Here is a 24,605-nt window from a genome sequence, read left to right as displayed (position 1 = left end):
CCGTGGGGACGACCTCCACGCCATTAAATACCTCCCACTATAACTAAAAGGGTCAGCTCGGTACTGGTTAAACAGCCTGCCTGAAAATTCCATAGGCAGTTGGGAGGACTTGGAAGAGGCCTTCCTCGATAACTTCCGAGGAACATATGTCCGGCCACCGCATGCCGATGACCTAAGTCACATTGTCCAACAGCCCGGAGAATCAGCCAGGGAGCTCTATACTCGGTTCTTAGTCAAAAAGAACCAAATCGTCGACTGTCCGAACGCAGAAGCCCTTGCGGCTTTCAGACATAGCATCCGGGACGAATGGCTTGCACGCCACCTTGGCCAAGAAAGACCCAAATCCATGACAGCCCTCACTGCTCTGATGACCCGCTTTTGCGCGGAAAAAGACAGCTGGCTCGCTCGTAGAAGCAATAGCGCCAGCAACCAGGGCACCTCCGAAATCCGAGACGGCAACGGCAAGCCACGAGGAAGCAAAAAAACAGTCACAATGACAATGAAAGATCAGGCAACACAGCGGTCAACGCCGGATTCAGCAACCCCAAGCCCGGTCAGCGGAAGAAGCCATTCAAGGCAAATCGAGACGAACCATCCAACCTGGATAGGATATTGGACCGACCCTGCTAGATTCATGGCCACCCCGATAAACCAGCTAATCATACCAACAGAAACTGCTGGGTCTTTAAACAGGCCGGCAAGCTCAACGCCGAACACAGGGGGAGGAGGCCGCCAAGCGACAGGGATGACGGAAAGGTTCAACAACGAAACACCGGGGGTCAGAAGCAATCTCCACCCGAGGATCAACAACTCCTAGAACGAGAATAGCAACCCGGCTTCCGCCGCCCACTCCGTACACCTACAAAGTTTGTACCGCGCATACATCATTACGCACTCAAGATACCATGGGCATTGGCGGAAGCACAATACGGACAAGCCTGCAAGCACTCCAGTAACTTTTTTATTATTATTTATTTTCTTTTTATTTCTTCCTTCGCTATCCTTTAAAAACAGGTGACGAATAGGATAAACATTTTCGGAGTCCGGATCTGTACACTCACCTAAGGGGCTATTTCCATCAAGGACTCCCCCCACCGAGGACTGGCGGCGCAGACGTGCGACAGGAGGTCGAAAATAACTTTTTGTAGACCGCACTCTATTTCTCAAGCCCGTACTATGCCTGTTCCTCCGCCTCCAACCCCGAGCGTGCCCCCATGTGTGGTTTTGGTAATTGATGACATTCTCTATGGACTAATGGTTGCATTGAGTTATATTTGAAGGATTTGTCCATAGGCATTTCTTGAAGTCCATGTGTTGGTTTCAAGGAGTTTATGTGTTGACCAAGGTGCTATTAAGGAATTATCCAAAGATTGGTCAAGTGAGTGTTGTGCTTATTGCAAGCATGTCTTGAAGAAGAACATTGTGTGATCATTCATGTTTACCTTCAAGACATCATCCAAACGAAGAGATTTGGAAAGATTCAAGGTTGATCAAGACTAAGTCAAGAGTGAATCAAGTTGATCAACTCACAAAGCGTAAAAGATGTACCGAGAGGGATCAAGTGATCCCATGGTATGGTAAGCATTGTCCATTGCACTTTGTGTACTAACCCATGGTCTATGTGAGAGTTCTATGTGGGGTTAGGTACGTGTCCATGGGCTTGCGTCAAGAGGAAGATATCATACAACCCATGTAAAGGATGACATCAAGTGGTGATCGTAATCAAGGTTGTGTTGTGCAAGTTCAAGTGGAGCATCACGAAGAAATCATGCTTGTAGCTTGTCGTCCATTGTGGTGACAATGGACTTGTGAAGGTGTACCGAAGAGTGACTCACCCATAGTGGAGTATGGGGGAGCAATCAACTAGCCTTCATCGAGCCAACGCGATCACTTGTGAAGGTGTACCGAAGAGTGACTCACCCGTAGTGGAGTATGGGGGAGCAATCATCTAGTCTTCATCGAGCCAACGCAATCAAGAAAGGTGGTCCAACTTGAGGGAGTCAAGATCGTCATCATCTAGCTCAAGTGGACCATGTGCAAGGCAAAGGTTTGCCCTTGACAGGTTTTCTATTTTACCGGTCTCATGGTGGTAGTTGGGAGACCGGGTTATAGGATCGTTTGCCGTACTATCAAGGGGGGCTCTCAAGTTGGTAGCTTGATCGTATCGTTAGTAGAGAGCTCAAACCATTGCATCCTTGCATCATGTTTCTTGGTTCTTGTTTGGTTCTCTTTGTGAGTCTTAGATCTTATGGTCATCTTTATGACAAGCTTGGGTTCATCGAAAACGGAGTTCGCATGCGTCTTCTATGATCTTTTCGGTGTTGGAGGTTTTACCGGTCTTATCTGAGGAAGGGTTCTCACCATTTTCTTATGGGCCTTTTCTCATTTTCTTCTTATTGATATTTCTTTCAAGATTGTGTTAGCCCATGTCGTTAGCTTTCCAACAAACTTGGTTTCATCGAATTCACAGTCCGTTTGCAGAAGTTGTGGTAGTTTTGGTGTTCTGAAAAGGCTGCAGCGTTACTACCGCGGACAGGAGTGGATGTAATTTTTTACTACCGCTCCTGGGAGCGGTACTACCACGGCTACTTCCGTGGCTACTTCCGCTCCGGACCAAAAACTCGTCACAAGTCCAGCGGTGGTAGGCATGGATGTATTTTTTTAGTACCGCTCACAAGCAGTAGTACCGCTACCCCAAGTGGTAGTACCATGAGGACGAGCGGTAGTACCGCTCTGTGCGGGCTGTGAGCATAACGGTTGGATTTTTCCCCACCTATAAAAGGGGGTCTTCTTCCCCAATGAACTTTATCCTTTTGAGCTCGTGTTCTTCCCCCATTGTTGACCTTCTTTGAGCTTGCTAACTCTCAATCCCTCCATGGATTCTTGCTAGTTTTTGAGGGAAAAGAGAAAGGAGATCTAGATCCACATTTCCACCAATCACTTTCTCCTCTATGTGAGGGGAACCCCTTGAATCTAGATCTTGGAGTTCTTGGTGTTCTCCTTCTTGTTCTTCCTCTCATTTTCCTCCCTAGCATTAGTTGCTTTGGTGGGATTTGGGGGAGAAGGACTTGGGCACTCCGTGTGCCCTTGCCATTGCATTTGGTGCATCGGTTTGAGTTCTCCACGGTGATACGTGGAAGTTACAAGTTGAGAAGCTTATTACTCTTGGGTGCTTGGTACCCTTGAGCTTGTTCCTCTTGGGTGCTTGGGCGCCCTAGACGGTTGGTGGTGTTCGGAGCTCAATCATTGTGGTGCAAAGGTCCGGGCAAGCATTGGGGTCTCCAATTAGGTTGTGGAGATCGCCCCGAGCAATTTGACGGGTACCAGTGACCGCCCCCAAGGGTTGCCAAAGTGTACAGGTTCGGTGACTGCCCCCAAGGGTTGCCATTTGTATGGGTTCGGTGACCGCCCTCAAGGGTCCCTTAGTGGAATCACGACATCTTGCATTGTGCGAGGGCGTGAGGAGATTACGGTGGCCCTAGTGGCTTCTTGGGGAGCATTGTGCCTCCACACCGCTCCAAACGGAGATTAGCATCCGCAAGGGTGTGAACTTCGGGTAACCGAATGCTGCAAATGAGCCCAAGAATCAATGGGCCCTGAGAAGGCGGAAAGATAACTTGGACTGGAAACGGCCCAATGGAATAACGGGCCGTTAATGGGTATAAAGTGATACACTGTTCATTACGGGCCAGTTTCACCACGGGCCGTTAATGGGCCAAGAGTTACAAAGGTCCTCATATGGGCCGAAAGAAGTCATGGGCCACACATGGGCCGGAAGTTAAAACGGGCTGAATCATATTGGACGGCCCAGATGACGCTACTGGGCCTAATTCGGATAGGGCGTAACGGGCCCTGGGTTAGCGGGCTGTAAATGGGCTATATGTGAACAGGCCGTTAACAGGCTTTCCGTGGGCCGGCCCGCCACCTTTTGACCAAGTCAAATGGGCCGGCCTTTTCACAGGAATGGGCCTCTGTTGGGCCATGCCACGTGTCGCCGTATCATAGGCGCCTTCGGTCCAATGAGCGGATGACATCTGTCCCAACGGTGAGCCGACACGTGTTTCCTCCAGCCAATGATGATTTTACACGTGGAAAATCCCCATTGGTCGGGGCTTTTAACGGGTTATCGGATCCAAAACCCGACCCGATAGCTTAACGGCGTTCCGTTATGGTGGATGCCACGTGTCGGTCACCCTTGACGAAAGCACTTCTGTGACGCGCGATTTATCGTCATGGAAGTGGACACTTCCGTGATGATAATTTTGGTAATGTCATGGAACACTTCTACGACAGCACATGTATGACTATCTTGATTCTGTCGTAAATTTGTCATGGATGTACATGCATGACAAAAAACGCGACCTACTGTGACAAACACGTATCATCACGGAAGTGTATTTTTTTTGTAGTGTATGGCACCGAGGCCAGCATCCTTGTTAACACAGGAGTAGCTGAGTCTTCGGGAAGGGGAGCCGGACACCTAATCCGTTCCACCTTCTTTATCCAGCCCTGAAAAAGGATGATACTGTTGGTATCTTGCCACTGGGTATCTGACTATAAGGTATTCGGTAAACGGGTACTTACCGGGGTATCCGGATGGTTACAGTCTAGGCCGACATCTTCGGTGGTGTCTGGCTATTGCCTTCGTTTCTCGAAGAATAATCTCTGCATTCCTTCGTGCGTTGTGCCGAAGAAGTGCTGTAGAGTCCGCAGCCCTTCTGGATTGAACTCCCATAGGCGGAGAGGCCATCGCTGGCACGGCAGGGTCCGACGAACTAGCATTACTTGAACAACGTTGGCTATGTCGATGTCCCTCTCAATGAGGCTTCGGATGCGACTTTGCAGAGTTCGCACATCATTCGTTGATCCCCAATCCAGCCCCTTGTTAATCCATGATGCAAGCTGAATTGGGGGGCTGGATCAAAAGGCCGGCGCAGCTGCCCACTTGGAGCCACGGGGCTCGGTGATATAGAACCACCCCTGCTGTCATAAATTGAAAGATTTGGCGAAGGATCCTTTCAGCCAAACAGCGCTAGCAAGCTTGCTCACTGTAGCGCCACCGCATTCAGCTTGCTCCCCTTCTATTGCTTGCGGCTTCACATCAAAAGTGTTGAGCCACAAACCAAAGTGCGGAGGAGTTCGGAGGAAGGCTTCGCACGTGACGATAAACGCCGAGATAAGAAGACTAGAGTCCGGGGCCAGATCATGAAAATCTAGCCCGTAATAGAACATGAGCCCTCGGACAAAGGGGTTAAGTGCAAACCCTAACCCACGGAGGAAGTGGGATACGAACACGACCCTCTCGCCGGATCTGGGGGTGGGAATAACCTGCCCCTCGGCAGGAAGCCGATGATGGATTTATGCGGTCAGGTACCTCGCCGCCCGAAGCTTGGCAACATCTCCCTCCGTGACAGAAGAAGCTACCCACCGGCCTTGACGGCTGGATCCGGACATGATTGGGGCTTGAGGCAACCGAAACCCGGGTGTTGGAACTCGGGGTAGCAGGGGTCGAGGAAGAAGCAAGCGTGAAAGAAAAAGATGGGTCTATACCCCTATATAAAGGCTGCGAATATCAAATGTCTCCGCCTGGGCCTCGAAACTTGCCTATTCCCAAGGAGTTGTACCCAAGCGACGGTTGGGTTACCCACGTCTGGGTTGGCAAGAATCCCCTAAAGAAGGGGAGACACGATCTCCGCTTGGATAACACATGCCAATGAAACCATGTCTCGAGACGTGGGACGGTGGGCCAGCTAACGGTTCAAAAATAATCGCCGAGCAGGCGTGATGTCATATTACCAAAAATTATCAGCGGATTGAACTCGTGAAATATTATATCCTCTGCAGTTGTGTATACAGGTCCGGATACAATCATTACATCTGAAGACTATCTTGGAGTTCGAAAAGGGGAACCCGCCTTGCAATGCCGAAGACAATTTGCGCGCCGGACTCCTCGTCATTGAAGCCAAGTTCAGGGGCTACCGAGGGAGTGCTGGACTAAGGGGTCCTCGGGCGTCCGGCCTGTTATCCATGGGCCGGACTGATGGGCTGTGAAGACATGAAGGCCGAAGACTATACCCGTGTCCGGATTGGACTCCCCTTGGCATGGAAGGCAAGCTTGGCGACCAACTATGAAGATTCCTTCTTATGTAACCGACTCTATGTAACCCTAGATCCATCCGGTGCCTATATAAACCGGGGGGGGCGTAGTCCGGAGGGGATCGGGATAAACATAGTCATACAGGCTAGACTTCTAGGGTTTAGCCATTACGATCTCGTGGTAGATCAACTCTTGTAATACTCATATTCATCAAGATCAATCAAGCAGGAAGTAGGGTATTACCTCCATAGAGAGGGCCCGCACCTGGGTAAACATCGTGTCCCCTGTCTCCTGTTACCATCGATCCTAGACGCACAGTTCGGGACCCCCTACCCGAGATCCGCCGGTTTTGACACCGACACCCCCTCCTTGTCCAATTCGGACTAGAGGGGGAGGGGTGCGCGGCCTGCCCTGGCCGCCCCTCCTCTTCTCCACTAAAGCCCATTAGGCCCAATATACTCCCCGGGGGGTTCCGGTAACCCCTCGGTACTCCGGTATATGTCCGAAACCTCCTTAAACACTTCCGGTGTCCGAACATAGTCGTCCAATATATCGATCTTTACGTTTCGACCATTTCGAGACTCCTCATCATGTCCGTGATCATATCCGGGACTCCGAACTACCTTCGGTACATCAAAACACAAAAACTCATAATACCGATCGTCACAGAACTTTAAGCGTGCGGACCCTACGGGTTCGAGAACTATGTAGACATGACCGAGACACATCTCCGGTCAATAACCAATAGCGGAACCTGGATGCTCATATTGGCTCCTACATATTCTACGAAGATCTTTATCGGTCAAACCGCATAACAACATACGTTGTTCCCTTTGTCATCGGTATGTTACTTGCCCGAGATTCGATCGTCGGTATCTCAATACCTAGCTCAGTCTCGTTACCGGCAAGTCTCTTTACTCGTTACGTAAGGCATCATCCCGCAACTAACTCATTAGTCACATTGCTTGCAAGGCTTATCGTGATGTGCATTACCGAGAGGGCCCAGAGATACCTCTCCGACAATCGGAGTGACAAATCCTAATCTCGATCTATGCCAACTCAACAAGTACCATTGGAGACACCTATAGAGCACCTTTATAATCACCCAGTTACGTTGTGACGTTTGGTAGCACACAAAGTGTTCCTCCGGTAATCGGGAGTTGCATAATCTCATAGTCATAGGAACATGTATATGTCATGAAGAAAGCAATAGCAGTAAACTAAACGATCAAGTGCTAAGCTAACAGAACGGGTCAAGTCAATCACGTCATTCTTCTAATGATGTGATCCCGTTAATCAAATGAAAACTCATGTCCATGGCTAGGAAACTTTACCATCTTTGATTAACGAGCTAGTCAAGTAGAGGCATACTAGTGGCACTATGTTTGTCTATGTATTCACACATGTATTATGTTTCCGGTTAATACAATTCTAGCATGAATAATAAACATTTATCATGATATGAGGAAATAGATAATAACTTTATTATTGCCTCTAGGGCATATTTCCTTCAGTCTCCCACTTGCACTAGAGTCAATAATCTAGATTACACAGTAATGATTCTAACACCCATGGAGTCTTGGTGCTGATCATGTTTTGCTCGTGGTAGAGGCTTAGTCAACGGGTCTGCAACATTCAGATCCGTATTGTTCAAACCGCGCACGTTCCACACAACCACCGTTTGGTTCGGATCTGCCATAGGAAAAGTCCTACGTCCATCCACCGGATGAGCAGCATCTAAAATGCTACCCCCTCCACATCCCAGCCTAGCGGCAGCACGTCCGCCTGCCATCCGAAGAGCCCAACGATTTCCGCAATGTGAGACTGCTGGAGCAGCCTCGAAACAGCTCGAGATAGGCCTGCATGGCCTCTTCACCGATGACCTCTCCCTCATGCGCAATCCCAAGCTGCACCATGAGTGTGCGTTGTTGCGTTTTCACCGAAGCGCCACCAGCTAGCCGTCCATTGATCCTCAAGTTGCGTCGAATCGTGGAAGGAGGTGTCCTGCGCTTCCTTTTCTGCCTCGTGTTTCTCGGCCTGGACAGAACAGGCGTCACCGTGTTCACGTACCATTTCCTGAACCTGGACAGCGGACAGGTGGACGAGCGCGTCGTGGAGTGCATGCTACTGGCCACCGAGCTAGATAGGCTGATGACAAAAGTGTCCAGCGATCCCACCTGCTCGCATCCCGCGCGAATTGATCATGGGCGCTCCCAACTGGTGCAGGAGGCGGATAAAGCCAGTTTCAAATTTCGAAACTCGCAGCCCTCCTCTGGTCCATCCTCTGGCGAAAGAAGCCACAGATCTGGGCCACTCTCGAACTGCCGCGACAGACTTCCCAGGTCATCCCTGGCCCGCTTGGGACAGGTGTCGAGAAGCCATCGGCCGGTTCGAACTCTGGAATCCTCTCGACCCGATGCACGCCTTCCACCTCGGTCAAAAGCGGGTTGCTGGCCCTGACCTGGCCCGCAGGCCCCACCATGTCGACCGGCCCACCTACGTCAGCTAGCCTTGGTACCTGCACATGCCCCGCATCCCCAACGGCCATGGCCGCCAGCGCCGCTGACTGGGAAGCCTCCGTCTCCACCTGCGCTGCCGAAGCACCCAAAACCGTTCCATCGCCTGCCATCTGCTGGACTGGCCGGACCGGGAGTACCAGCTCTGCCTCGCCACCGGCGGTGGACGGCAGCACCTTGCCGCCAGCCGCCATAGTCTGCACCGTGACCAGCCTCTCGGGCGTGGCGACCTCGAGGCCGACCGCCATCACAATGGTGTCCAGACCAGGCCGCGGTGTCCAGGGCGCAACCATCATGGGCAAGTCCACAACCACCCTATGGTGACCGAATGCGTCGCCGCTGTCGGGCCCCACCTCCATCTCGCGAGCCCCTGGAATAGGTGAAGCGGCGGCGTGCATTGCGCGCGCTGCCCGGGCCATCCGGGTCCGCTGTAGGCAGGGCGAAGCCACCATCATCTCTGTCATCCCCGCCGTCGCTGGAGGAAGGGCCAGACCCCTGCAGCGTGTTCTCCGTGGTGACCAAGTGCACCTTGACCGCATACTCCAGTATGGTTTTCTCCAGCAGCACAAGCGCATCAGCCGGCAGACTAGACCATCCGCCGACTCCACCTCCATTGCCTCATCGGGCTCCTCCACCAGGACGATCTTCTCCTTGGGCAGCAGGGAGGGATCATCCGTCCAAGCATACGCCTCGAAGCTGCCCAGGTTCGCTCTGCTCGTCATCAACGTACCCAGGCGCTCCACCCACACCGCCGAGCCGAGCACAATCTGAGACGTGTCGCGGCTCTAGACGTGCGGCAGCAGCCCCTCCATGTCGACCCAAACATGATAATGAAACCTCCGCCGAGTAGCTTGCAGCTGCCGGTTCTAGGGGAGAACCTTAGGGAGAAGCCCCTCTCATGCACCTCCCCGATGTTAGCCACCGCGTCACCTCGGCAAGAAATCCGCCGGCCAAAAACGATGCACCGTGAACGCCTCCACCGCCACCGGGACGACCTCCTCCACGGTCGTGGCGAATGTGCTCGGCGCAATCCGCAGCCTACCGCCCATAACGACGGTGACCAAACTCCAGCGCAGCGCCTCCTCAGCAGCCGCCACCTCGGTCGTGCGCGGGATCACACAACGCTCCAGCCCCAGCCTCAAGGACGGAGAGCCCGGCCGGCCCCTCCTGCTTGACTCGCCCACCTCCAGCGCTAACTCGGAGGTTTAACCTTCTATGATTGCTAACACTCACAGCATACCCATGAACAAAAAGTTTCAACCGGACACATAGAAACATAGGGGCTTATAGTTTCGCCTCCTAACTTATTCACCTCAAGGGTGATGTCAACAATAATAACTCATGTTCACTCATATCCAACTGGATATATGTGCCTAGATCTTTCCTCACCACATGATGCTTGCAAAAAGAGAACATAAAAAGGAATAGGGAAGAATACTTTGACTCTTGCATAAAAGTAAATACATAAAAGTAAAAGATATGCCCTTCGCGGAGGGAGGCAGAGGCCGCCATGCTCTTTTTGTTTGTATGCCAAATCCCGTAATGCAAAAGAATGTCACATTATATTGCCCCTTATGATAGCAACCTTTATTATGCAGTCCATCTCTTTTATTACTTTGCCATCACAAGTTCGTACAACGCTCAATTTTCTCTTACACTATGATCCAACACATTTAGAAGCAATTTTTATTGCCTTATTGCACCGATGACAACTTGAAGGATCTTACTCAATCCATAGGTAGGTATGGTGGACTCTCCAAATAAGATTTTGGGTTTAAGGTTTTTGGTTGCACAAGTAGTATCTGTACTTAGTGCGGAGTTTTTGGCTATCAAAGATATTGAGCAAGCACCACATGTTGAAGGATCTATGACAATATAACTTCTATGTGAATATGAACAAACATAAATCATTACGTTGTCTTCCTTGTCCAACGTCAACAATTTTCATATTTAATGGGGGCTCACAATCATAAAAGATGTCCAAGATAGTGTATTTGCATGTGAATCTTCTCTTCCCTTATTAATTCTTTCATGAATTGGATCATTGACCAATGTTATGTTTGTCAATCTCCAATAAATTTTACCACTTATACTTTTCCTTATGTGATGTCATTACTTACCATAAGATTAGCATATGATCTTTTTCATTTATTTCTTTTTATTTGATTGAAACAAAAAGGAAACAAAACTCAAACTAATCTTTATTCTATATCTCGCACACGATTACATAGATAGATAGATCACTAAGCAAGCACTCAAAAATAAATCGAACTAAACTTTTATTCAACTAAATCATAGGATAACTAAAGGTCGAACTAAAATATATAAAGGCAAAGAAGGTGATGGTGGTACGATACCGGGGCGCCACCCCCAAGCTTGGCACAAGCCAAGGGGAGTGCCCATTGAAGGAAATATGCCCTAGAGGCAATGATACATCTCCAACCTATCTATAATTTTTTGATTGTTCCATGCTGTTATATTATCATTCTTGGATGTTTTACAATCATTTTACAGCAACTTTATATCATTTTTTGGGACTAACCTATTGACCCAGTGCCCAGTGCCAGTTGTTGTTTTTTGCTTGTTTTTTACATCGCAGGAAGTCAACATCAAACGGAGTCCAAATACCGCGAAACTTTTTGTGGATTTTTTATGGACCAGAAGACCACCAGTGGGCCAGAGCAGCACCTTGGGGGTGCCCCGAGGGGGCACAACCCACCAGGGGGCGCCTGGGGGCCCAGGCGCGCCCAGGTGGGTTGTGCCCACCTCGGTGGCCTCCTGCACCCCCTCTTTGCCCTATAAAATCCCAAATGTTCCAAAAACCCTCGGGGTGAACCTAGATCTGAAGTTCCACCGCCGCAAGGCTCTGTAGCCTCCGAAAACCAATCTAGACCCTTTCCGGCACCCTGCTGGAGGGGGGAATGATCTCCGGTGGCCATCTTCATCATCCGGCGGCCACCACGATGAGGAGGGAGTAGTCCACCCTCGGGGCTGAGGGTTTGTAGCAGTGGCTATGTGTTTAATCTCTCTCTCTCTCTCTCTCTCTCTCGTGTTCTTGAGATGTCACGATCTTGATGTATCGCGGGCTTTGTTAATATAGTCGGACCATATGGTGTTTTCCCCTCTCTATCTTGTTGTGATGAATTGAGTTTTTCCCTTTGGGATTTCGTTGTTATCGGATTGAATACTTTTATTGATTTGAGAACACTTTATGTATGTCTTACATATGAATACTCGTGGTGACAATGGGGTATCGTATTGACCCTTTGTTATTTGGTTGCAGGGTTGTTTGAGAGAAACCATCTTCATCCTACGCCTCCCACGGATTGATAAACCTTAGGTCATCTACTTGAGGGAAAATTGCTACTGTCCTACAAAACTCTGCGCTTGGAGGCCCAACACGAGTCTACAAGAATAAAGTTGTGTAGTAGACATCAAGCTCTTTTCTGGCACCGTTGCCGGGGAGGTGAGTGTTTGAAGGTATATCTTTAGATCTTGCAATCGAATCTTTTAGTTTCTTGTTTATCACTAGTTTGGTTTATAAAAGAAAACTAAAAAATGGAATTAAGGTTGCATCATATTATTGATCATCTTTATAATATCTTTATTGAAAATGATGGATCGGAAAATTTTGCTCAATTGTTAGAAGAAGAAGTCAATAAAACGTTCGGCACAAAATATTTGAATGATGAGCATGATTGCAATGTTGTTAGTATGAATTCTTTGAATATCCATGATGCTAATGATATGCAAAGCCATAAGCTTGGGGATGCTATGTTTGATGAAGAACATATTTTTAGTCCCCCAAGATTTGATGAGAAAATTTGTTATAATGATTGCATGCCTCCTATTTATGATGATTATAATGATGAAATTGGATTTGGAGAGGTCATGACTTTATTTAGTGATGAATCCACCATTTTGGATGAGGCTTCAATTGACTATGATAACAAAGTTGCTATCTATGATGATTATGGTGATGACATGTATGCTATAAAGAATAATGATAACCATGGAACTTGTCATCATGATTTTAATTTCACTCTCATGATAGTTATTTTGTTGAGTTTGCTCCCACTACTATTGATGAGAAGAAATTTGCTTATGTGGAGAGTATTAAGTTATCTATGCTTTTGTGTCATGAAAAGAATGCTTTATGTGATGGTTATATTGTTGAATTTCTTCATGTTGCTACTGAAAATTATTATGAGGGAGGAACTTATGCTTGTAGGAAGTGCAATAATATCAAGTTTCCTCTCTATGTGTTGAAAGTTTTGAAGTTATGCTTGTTTTGCCTTCCTATGCTAGTTGATTCTTGTTCCCATGAATTATTTGTTCACAAAATCCCTATGCATAGGAAGTGGGTTAGACTTAAATGTGCTTGCCATGTGGTTCATGATGCTCTCTTTATGTTTCAATTCTTATCTTTTATGCGAGCATCATTGAAATCATCATGCCTAGCTAAAAGGCATTAAAGAAAAGTGCTTGTTGGGAGACAGCCCAACACTTTTACCTACTGTTTTTGTGTGTTCACATGATTATGCTACTGTATTGATCATGTTTTATTGCTTTTGTTTCAATAAAGTGCCAAGTAAAGCCTTTGGGATCATGTTGGGCGATAGTTGATTTGATCTTGCTGAAAAACAGAAACTTTTGTGCTCATGAAAATAATTCTCATTTTTAGCAGAAGAGTGCTTTTGAGTTGATTATTTTTGCAGAAGATTAATATACAAATTGCTCACGTGTTACTAATTTTTGCATAATTTTTGGAGTTGCATAAGTATGGTCTGAGTACAGATTACTACATACTGTTCTGTTTTTTGACAGATCCTGTTTTCAATGCATAATTTGCTTGTTTTGTAGTTTCTATGGCTTATATTGCTCAATATAAATTATGGAAATGATATGATAAAGTAGGCATTGTGTGTAAAAAATTATGAATCTTGTCTTTGATAGTACCAAAGTGAAATGGTTTGTTCTTTATCATACTAACATATCTCACAAAGTTCTGTTAAGTTTTGTGTGATTGAAGTTTTGAAGTTTTGGGTGAGATTTCGATATGAGGAGAATAAGTAGTGACAAGACCCTAAGCTTGGGGATTCCCAAGGCACCCAAGTTAATATTCAAGGAATATCCAAGCAACTAAGCTTGGGGATGCCCCGGAAGGCATCCCCTCTTTCGTCTCCAACAATATTGGTAATCTCACTTGGAGCTATGTTTTCATTCATCACATGATATGTGTTTTGCTTGGAGCGTCAATTTATTTTGTTATGATTTGCTTTCTGTTATTTAGAATAATGTTTTGCATCTTTTATTTCAATAAAAATGGCAACGATAGCCTTTGCTATGCTTATTTTACAAGTCTACATCTTGCTGTTTGAAAACAGAAAGTTTATCGATGTTGCAAAAATTCCCTAGAAAAGTCAGAATGTGATAAAATGTTGATTTTAAGCTCTGATAAATTTTCTAAAGTGTGGTAATTTTTTCAGAATTTTGGAGTTAGGGAAGTATGATGAATATTGCATTCTTTACAGACTGTACTGGTTTCGCAGATTGCTGTTATGGTTGCATTGTTTGCATATGTTTGCTTGTTTAATGATTCTATTTGCGGATAGGAGTATTAAATATGCAGAGGCATTTAGTATGTAATGTCAAATTATAATGTTAGAGATTTTATACAGTAGATAATGATAAGGTTTTGCATTGGTTTATACTAACTTATCTCACGAGTTCTTGTTGAGTTTTGTGTGTGTGAAGTTTTTAAGATTTAGGGAAACCGTGATATAAAAGGAATTAAGGAGACACAAAAGCTCAAGCTTGGGGATGCCCAAGGCATCCCAAGATAATATTTCAAGAGGTCTCAAGCATCTAAGTTTGGGGATGCCCCGGTAGGCATCCGGAGGGAGTCCTAGACTAAGGGGTCCTTGGGCGTCCGGCCTGTTGGACATGGGCCGGACTAATGGGCTGTGAAGATACGAAGACCGAAGACTCTCACCCATGTCCGGATGGGACTCTCCTTGGCATGGAAGGCTAGCTTGGCGATCAAATATGAAGATTCCTTTTCTCTGTAACTGACTTTCTACAACCCTAGCCCCCTCCGGTGTCTATATAAAACCGGAGGGCTTAGTCCGGATTGGCAGATACACAATTATAGTCATACAGGCTAGACTTCTAGGGTTTTAGCCATTACGATCTCGTGGCAAATCAACTCTTGTAATACTCATATTCATCAAGATTAATCAAGCAGGAAGTATGGTATTACCTCCATAGAGAGGGCCCGAACCTGGGTAAACATTGTGTCCCCTGTCTCCTGTTACCATCGACCTTATACGCACAGTTTGGGACCCCCTACCCGAGATCCGCCGGTTTTGACACCGACATTGGTGCTTTCATTGAGAGTTCCACTGTGCCGTCCTTAAAAGGTTTGATGGCTCCTTCAATCGTCAACAACGATGCCGTCCAAGGGGAAACCTTCCTCCCCGGACAGATCTTCGTGTTCGCCGGCTTCGCACTGCGGGCCAACTCGCTTGGCCATCTGGAGCAGATCGACAGCTACGCCCCTGGCCATCAGGTCAGATTTGGGAGCTTGAACTACGTCATGGATATCCGTGGAGACTTGATCTTCGACGGCTTTGAGACCACGGCAGCTGCTCCCTGTCCCTACGATGAACACGACTTAAATCTGTCATCGGCCCATGCTCAGGAAATTGCACCTGTAACTACTCCGGCCTTAAATCCGGAGCAGATCACTCCATCCGAGGACGGGAAGCTCAACCCCGCCACGGAAGCCACAGATTCCGCGGCATTGGAGACGCACACAGACATAACCTCGGGTGATATCTGTGTTTCCGGAACCACGGACTCGTTTCCGGCCATAAGTTTTGAACCATGTGTGTCTGCGCACGACGAGCTGGATCAGTCGTAGATCGTCGAATTCAGTGCTGAGGACATCTTCCGGCACTCTCCTTTAGGCGACGCGCTGAACTCATTAAAAATCTATCCTTAGCGGGGGACTCACAGCCGAACTACATCCGGTTCGAACTGGAGGCTAATGACGGGGAATTTCGCTTCCCACCCGCCACCCACTACATAGTCACTATCGAGGACTTAACCGACATGCTCGATTACGGCTCCGAAAACATCAACGGTATGGACGAGATGCAGATGAGGAGCATGGCGAAAACCCGCCGTTTACCGGACGCTGGACGGCCACTTCTCCGTACGACGTGTACATGGTGGATACACCTAAAGAACCTAACAACGACGACAAAGAAGATCTAGTCGAGGATAAACCCCCAGAGACACAGCCCAGACGCCGGTGTCAGCGGCGCCGCTCTAAGTCACGTCGTGCCAAAGACAGCAACACCGGCACCGGAGAAAACAATACTCCGGACGATGCCGAAGACAATGAAGACCCTGTCGGGGCAACCTCCGAACAGGATGAACAGGAAAATGGGCATGTTAGCCCTGATGAATAGGCCATACATGAAGATTCGGAGAACAGTAATTATCTTCCGCTCTCCAAGGACGAGGAGAGCCTCGGCAACGAGGATTTCATCGTGCCTTAGGAACCTCTCGAGCAGGAGCACTTTAAACGCCGGCTAATAGCCACTGCAAGGAGCCTGAAAAAGAAACAGCAGCAGCTTCAAGCTGACCAAGACCTGCTCAACGATAGATGGACATATATCCTAGCAGCTGAAGAATATAGCTTCAAGCGCAAAACCAAGGGTTACCCGAAGCGCAAATTGCTACCTCAGTTCGATGACGAGGCGACGGAACCTACACCACGCGGTCGGGACAATGCGGCTGACTGACCACAACGGGGCCGGGATAAAGCGGCAGCTCAAGATGAATAGCAGCCCGCCTCACCCCAACAAAAAACAGAGATAAAACAGCTCGGGGTCATACATATGACTCTCGGCAGGACCCGGACAGTAGAGCATGACACACCAGATCGATCTACGGATCACGGGGACGTGCCTCGACACGCAACGTCGGCTACCTCTATTCGGACGTGACAAGTCTAGTCACGCCCGGGCCGAAGACCGCAGACGGACTCCATCTGAGCTACTTCGCGACGTGGCCCAATATAGAGGCGCCGCACACCCACTCTGCTTCACCGATGAAGTAATGGAGCATGAATTCCCAGAAGGGTTTAAACCCGTGAATATCGAATCATACGATGGAACAACTGATCCCACGGTGTGGATCGAGGATTTTCTTCTCCATATCCATATGGCCCGCGGAGATGACCTCCACGCCATTAAATACCTCCCGTTAAAACTCAAAGGACCAGCTCGGTACTGGTTAAGCGGTCTGCCGGAAAACTCTATTGGCAGCTGGGAGGACTTGGAAGACGCCTTCCACGACAACTTCCAAGGTACATATGTCCGGCCACCAGATGCCGATGACTTAAGTCACATTGTCCAGCAGCCCGGAGAGTCAGCCAGGAAGCTCTGGACTAGGTTCTTAGTTAAAAAGAACCAAATCGTCGACTGTCCGGACGCAGAAGCCCTAGCGGCCTCCAGACACAGTGTCCGGCACAAGTGGCTCGCCCGCCACCTCGGTCAGGAAAAACCAAAATCCATGCCAGCCCTTACCGCTCTGATGACCCGCTTTTGCGCGGGAGAAGACCGCTGGCTCGCTCGTAGAAGCAACAGCGCCAGCGATCCGGGCACTTCCGAAGTTCGAGACGACAATGGAAAACCACGACGCAATAAACATGAACGTGGTAATACTAATGAGGGAATGCACGACACAGCCATCAACGCCGGATTTAGCGGCCCCAAACCGGTTCAACGGAAAAAGCCATTTACGGCAAATAGAGACGGACCGTCCAAATTAGACAAGATATTGGATAGGCCATGCCAGGTTCACGGCCACCCCAATAAACTAGCTAATCACACCAACAGAAGCTATTGGGTCTTCAAATAGGCCGGCAAGTTAAATGCCGAACACAAGGGGAAGAGGCCGCCCGGCGACAACGATGACGAAGAGACTCGCCAACCAAACACCGGGGGTCAGAAGCAATTTCCCCCCGAAGCAAAAATAGTGAACATGGTATACATGACACACAACTCTAAAGGGGAGCAGGAGAAGCACTCCCTTCGGACTGAGGATCATACTACGACAACCTCAGCCGAAGTACAAAGCGGTCTTATTAAACCGCATACCTTGTCGGCCCTTAAGCCACCGGTCTCCATTCAACAGGATCGACCAATTTTGGAGCTGGACTAGCAGTTCAGCTTTCGCCGTCCTCCTCATATATCTGCGAAATCGGTACCGCGCATACATAACTATGCACTTAAGATACCCTGGGCATCGGCGGAAGCAATATACAGACGAGCCTGCAAGTACTCCCATAAACCTCTTTTTTCTTTTCTAACTACTCTTTTATTTTCATTATCCTTTACCACAGGTGGCTCAAAGGCAGGTCATCCCACGGACTCTATTGAAGTTCGGGTTCATATACTCACCCAAAGGCTATTCCCGTCAAGGAACCCCTTCACCGAGGACAGGCGGCGCAGACGTGCGACAGGAGGTCCAAAATAACTTTTTGTAGACCGCACTCTCTATCTTGAGCCTGTAAGGTGCCTTTTTGCTCAGCCTTCGACCCCCGGCATGTCAAATAGCCGGGGTTGCGGCTTTGTCATCTATAAAATAACAATTGGCATATCACTCAGGTCCCAGTGAACATAAACTGTATTCGGTATTCATTTTTTCTAAAGAACCGAATTTTGCTCCTTTGATTGTTTCACACACACCTCGGCATAACCTGCCAGGGGCTCGGTATGGGAACAAATGAGTTGCCGACAAGTCCGAATAGCTTTATAGCATACTTCGGCGTCGTGAGTTTGGCCTTATATGCATCAACTCCGAATCATGTCTTGGGTCAATAGTTGGGTTGCCCGGCTCCTGTGCTTGCTACCTTACGTTCCGCTCTATCATCTAAGGTAGTAAAGGGAGAACTACTACGATTGTGCTTCCGGTTCATCTGGTCAAGCACCTCAGTAGAGAAAGCCGAAAACTGACTGTCATGATGCGGCGAGAGCTGGTCAACCACTCGACGACTTATTGGAATCTTTCGCGATTCCCTCCGTATTATACGAAGGACCTTTTTTCAGGTCATATATGTATCGCACCATATTGGAATAAGCCGTGTACATACCAGGGGCTATATCGTAGTCCCCCCATAAAACTCCTATGGCTAAGTGAAAGTGTTAACGCCCTATAGTCTGATTGCCTAGTTCGCCGCATTGACACCTCCTTCATGGACCAAGACGTTGGATTAAGAGTGATCAAATGCTTTTCCGAACACCCCCGTACTTCCTACGAGGGGGCTGAAGCCGACGACTGGAAAACTTTCAGATTATACAAAAATGGCCGCACAGGAGGAACCAAAGCTTTTAGGCAACACTAAAACGAAAATAGCTTTATTATATTATAATATTATCTTTTACAATTTCCATACACTTCACTCGAATATTATGTCTTTCGAGCATTGACCCTCTATCAAGCGGGCAACCTCTAAGACATCCTTGAAATAATGCTCTATTGCGTGGTGGTCCTTTCCCTTGGGTGGACTCTTCGCTGCAACATCGATGGCCTTCATCTTCGTCCAGTATGTCTTAGCACTGGCAAAGGCCATCCGTGCACCTTCAATGCACGCTGATCGCTTAACAGCGTCGATACGCGGCACCGCGTCAGCAAGTCCCTGCACCAAACCAAAATAACTATCCGGAATTGTCTTGGTCGGCTACAGCCGGACCACGACGTCCTTTATGGCAGCACCGGATATCTGGTGAAGCTCGGCCCATTGGGTCAACTGTTCGTTCAGCAACAGTGGGCGCTTTGTCGCACCGAATTGTGACCAGAAAAGCTTCTCTGTTGCATACCCTTCTCGCTCTTGGTAAAACTGCGCCGCATCGGAAGCACTCTTCGGCAAGTCCAAAAACGCATCTGGAGAACTCCACACTTGATTAAGCGGAGCATAATTCGGATCGCCGAACTTAGTTTGCAATAAAAAGAGCTTACCAGCCGCGATCTCCCCAGCTTGTCGGATCTCCTCCCGGGCCGCTCTAGATTCAGATCGTGTTTCTTTCGCCTCTCGTAAGGCCTTGTCAAGATCAGCCATTTTTGCTTTATTATCCTTCTCGAGGAACTCACAACGGCTAGCGGCATCCTTTAGCTCACGCGCCATCGAGGATATTCTCTCCTCTCATTGGTGCCGAGTAGCGTGTTCGGCCTTTAACTCGGCAGAAGCCTTCTCGGCAGCCGCATTCCCAATCCGGGCCTGCTCCTTGGCCCGGGCTAACTCGGCCCGAAGGATCTCGACCGCAGCGGCACCATCTGCAGTCATGCATATTTCAGTATACAATATTTCACGGCATGCTTACATTACAAAAGCACGTGCTTGTAAATACTGCCCCAAAAACATACCTTGCGACTCGTCAAGACGCTTGTTAATAAGCGTAAGGTCATCTCCCGCCACATCAAGCTTCTGCTCCAGATCGGCAACTTCTGTAGTCCGGGCGGATGCCAGGGAAGTGACAGCCTGTGTTCCAATTAATCAGATTATTCCCTGGGCATATCTTTTTGATCCTCTGATCGCCTCCCTTGGAAAGCCAATCAGAGTCTCAGGGGCTACTACCTATACACAGGTGCAGTTTGTGAATAAAGCACAATCAAAAATATTACATTACAAACCTCGAAGCCTCTTAGCAGGCTCGTGAAGGCTTCATTCAATCCGCTTTTCGCGGATAGAACCCTTTCAACCAACGTACCCATCAAGGTACGATGTTCCTCTGAGACGGACGCCTTTCGCAGCATGTTCGTCAATACATCCAGCGCTTCGGGATCTCCGGAAGCTGTCGTAGGAGTACAGCCTCCCTTCGAAGGGATCCGTTTATTCATCCCTGTGGTTGTCCCCGGCTATAGGCCGGACAGCTCGGGGCCTTTATTGTTGGCCCCCGGATCCTGGGCTACCGAAGTATCACCTTCGGGTAGTGTCTTCATCACCCCTCGCACTACTTTTTGATCAGGGGAGACCCTCCAGGATGACACCTCAAATTCGTCCGCCTTATTAGGCGAGGAGACCGGTGGCGGTGTCTCGCTTTCCATCATCTGCGGAAGAAGATCTCCCGAGGAGGAGGATTGGTGAAGAAGACTATTTGCCGAGCTGCAAAAACATATATCCTAGATGTTACCTTGGTAACAGGAAAGGAACGGGATATGTTTAAAAACACCCTTGTTCACTTATGATTCGGCTAGAGGCTTGTCCTTATCATGGGACTGTGTGAAGACGCCATCCTCCAAGCCCGAGCCGCCCGACTGGGGCACCTTGCCTCGCTTGGGAGCCTTTTCCTCCCAATCTTCGGAGGCAGCCCTTTTCTTACCATGGGGGGAAGAGACGTCGACTTCTCCTTCATTTTTGTCTTCGGACGAGGGAATTTTGATTCCCCCGGACACAATGTCTGATATACCTTCGGGATGGAGGCCGCCTTTGGCCCTCCCACTTTCCGCCTTGTCCTCCTCCATAGGCATCTGGTATGGTGCCGGGGCCAGCATCCTTGTTAGTATGGGATCCGCTGAGTCTTCGCGGAGGGGGGCCGAACACCTAATCCGCTCCGCTTTCTTTATCCAGCCATGGAAGAAGATAGTTTGCTCAGTAATATATTACGGCATACTTAACTACAAAGTGTTCGGGAGTTGAGCGCTTACCGAGGTATCCGGATGGTTCAGTCGAGGCCGATGTCCTTGGTGGTGTTCGGCCACTGTGTTCGTTTCCCGAAAAACAACTTCCACATCCCTTTGTGTGTAGTGCCGAAGAAGTGTTGAAGGGTCCGTGGTCCTTCTGGATTAAACTCCCACATGCGGAGAGGCCTCGGCAGACTAGCATTACTTGAATCACGTTGACATGATCGATGTCCTTCTCAAGGAGGGTTCGGATGCGGCTCTGTAGAGTCTGCACTTCATCAACTGATCTCCAGTCCAGCCCCTTATTAATCCATGATGCAAGCTGTAATGGAGGACTATAACGGAGCGCAGGTATAGCCGCCCACCTGGTACCGCGGGGTTCTGTGATGTAAAACCACTCCCGCTGCCATTGATTGGAAGTTTCGGTGAAAGAGCCTTTTGGCCAGTGAGTATTGGTAAGCTTGCTCACTACAGCGCCACCACACTCCAGTTGTTTCCCATCAACCACCTTCGGCTTCACACTGAAGGTCTTGAGCCATAAGCCGAAGTTTGGGGGAATTGGAAGGAAGGCCTCACACGTAATGATAAACGCCGAGGCGTGGAGGAAAGAATCTGGGGCTAGATCGTGAAAATCTAGTCCGTAATAAAACATGAGCCCCTGGACGAAGGGTGAAGAGCGAACCCTAGCCCTCGGAGGAAGTGAGAGATGAATATGACCCTCTCGCCGGATCAGGGAGTCGGACTAGCCTGTCCTTGAGCAGGAAGCCTGTAGGGGATCTCCGCGGTCAGGTACCTGGCCGCCCGAAGCTTCGCAATGTCCTCCTCTGTAACAAAGGAAGCCACCCATCGGCCCTGTGGGCTGGGTCCGGACATGATTGGGAAGCTTGAAGCAATGAAGTCGAGCCTTGGGTGCTAGAACTTGAGGTTAGGAAGGCTGAGGAGAGGTTTGGCGTAAACAGAGACGGCCCTTGGCTCCTTTATAAAGGCATCGGGTATCGAACGCTTCCTCCTAAGCCTGAAAACCAGCCTATTCCTAAGGAATCTTCCTAGTGGAACGGTTGGGTTGCCCATGCTCGTATTGATGAGAATCTCACAATAAGGGGACACGATCTCTGCTTCGACAAGACATGCCAATAAAAACTGCACCTCGAAACATGGAACGACAGGACAAGAAACGGTTCAAAATAATGATCGGACAAGCATGATGTCACGTTACAAAAAGTTGTTAGCAGATTGGACTCGTGAAAAATTATATTCTCTACGGTTGTATGTGGTACTTGTGTTGCAGATCCAGACACGTTCGTCCGAAGACTATCTTGGAGTATTCGGGAAAGGGAACCTGCCTTGCAATGCCGAAGACAATCTGCACGCCGGACACCTCGTCATTGAAGCCTGGTTCAGGGGCTACTGAGGGAGTCCTGGACTAAGGGGTCCTCGGGCGTCCGGCCTGTTGGACATGGGCCGGACTAATGGGCTGTGAAGATACGAAGACCGAAGACTCTCACCCGTGTCCGGATGGGACTCTCCTTGGCGTGGAAGGCAAGCTTGGCGATCAAATATGAAGATTCCTTTTCTCTGTAACCGACTTTGTACAACCCTAGCCCCCTCTGGTGTCTATATAAACCGGAGGGCTTAGTCCGGATCGGCAGATACACAATTATAGTCATATAGGCTAGACTTCTAGGGTTTTAGCCATTACGATCTTGTGGTAGATCAACTCTTGTAATACTCATATTCGTCAAGATTAATCAAGCAGGAAGTAGGGTATTACCTCCATAGGGAGGGCCCGAACCTGGGTAAACATTGTGTCCCCTGTCTCCTGTTACCACCGACCTTATACGCACAGTTCGGGACCCCCTACCCGAGATCCGCCGGTTTTGACACCGACACATCCCACCTTTCTTCTTCAACAATTATCGGTTAGTATCTGTTGAGCCTAAGTTTTTGCTTCTTCACATGATGTGTGCTATTCTTGGAAATGCATGTTTTGTTTTTGCTTGCTGTTTTAATAAAATACTTAGATCTGAAAGTTTTTAAATAAAATAGAGTCCTCAAATAGTTGCCAGGGAGGCTAAGTAAGCGGCACTCACATCCCGTCAACGAAGCTCTTTTCTATGGAATTGCTCTAGTGCTTCACTTATATCTTTTTGAGCATGGTGTGCTTTAGTATTTTTGAAGAAATTCTCTCTTACTTCACTTAAATTAATCTGAGAGAAAGAAATATTATGCTCATGATCTTCAATTATATTTGTTTGAGCTTATCAAAAGAAATACATGAAAATTAGTTCCAAAGTGATAGATATCCAAGAAGGATATAATAAAACCTTTCATGAAGATCATTGGACAAAATAAACTTGATTCCTCGTAATAGTTTTGAGATATGATGATGTGATATGTGAGTCATGTTGATGAGTAATTATGCTTTAGTAAGAATATTGGTGTTAAGGTTTGTGATTCCCTATGCAAGCACCAAAGTCAATAGTTGTGCAATGAAATTACATCCTACTTGTGGTGCATTATTCGGTGTTAATTATGCTCAGTGCTCGCTTATGAGATTATTCGTTTCTTGGTTGGTCGCTTCTCAATCTTTTGCTAGCCTTCATTTTGCACTAAGTATGATCACTACTTGTGCATCCAAAATCCTTTTAACCAGTTTTGCCACATGAGTCCACTATACCTACCTATATGCGGTATTCTTTTTCCGTTCTAAGCAAATTTGTATGTGCCATCTCTAATTTTCAAAATAAATTTCTCTTTTGTGTGCTCGTACCCTCGCGAGGCGGTGAGGGGTGGCCAATATTTTCCATGCTAGATGTGTTATTCTCATGATGAGTGTTTATTCACTTCTCATTGCATGAGAGTAAGGAAAAGGTATTAGGGGTGCCTAGTCCCGAAATGAAAAAATGAATTTACTTTATTTTGTCAACTAATAAATTCCTTGGAAAGTGTTGGTATGGAGGGCACCCGTGGATACGGTTAGCCATGGAAAGTGAAAGTATGGTTGAAAAAGGAATAAACTTTATTTTGTGTTTGGGAACCGCCTATGATATATCTAGCATGGAAAATGTTGGGAGCTCTAATTCGTTTTAGTTGGTGGGAAAAGTATGCCTCTCAAAATGTTTTTATCTTTCAATTTTCGCTTTGAGCTCTGGCACCTCTACAAATCCCTACTTCCCTCTGTGAAGGGCCTTTCTTTTACTTTATGCAATTTTTATTTTTAATTGGAGTCTCCATATGCTCTTATAAAGCACCAACTAGGGGGCACTATGATCGTACTTGAGCATTGGGTGTAGTTA

The sequence above is a fragment of the Aegilops tauschii genome, chromosome 3, assembly GCF_002575655.3.
Source record: "Aegilops tauschii subsp. strangulata cultivar AL8/78 chromosome 3, Aet v6.0, whole genome shotgun sequence".
In the NCBI taxonomy this organism is placed as follows: Eukaryota; Viridiplantae; Streptophyta; class Magnoliopsida; order Poales; family Poaceae; genus Aegilops; species Aegilops tauschii.
This window is presented reverse-complemented; position numbering follows the sequence as displayed.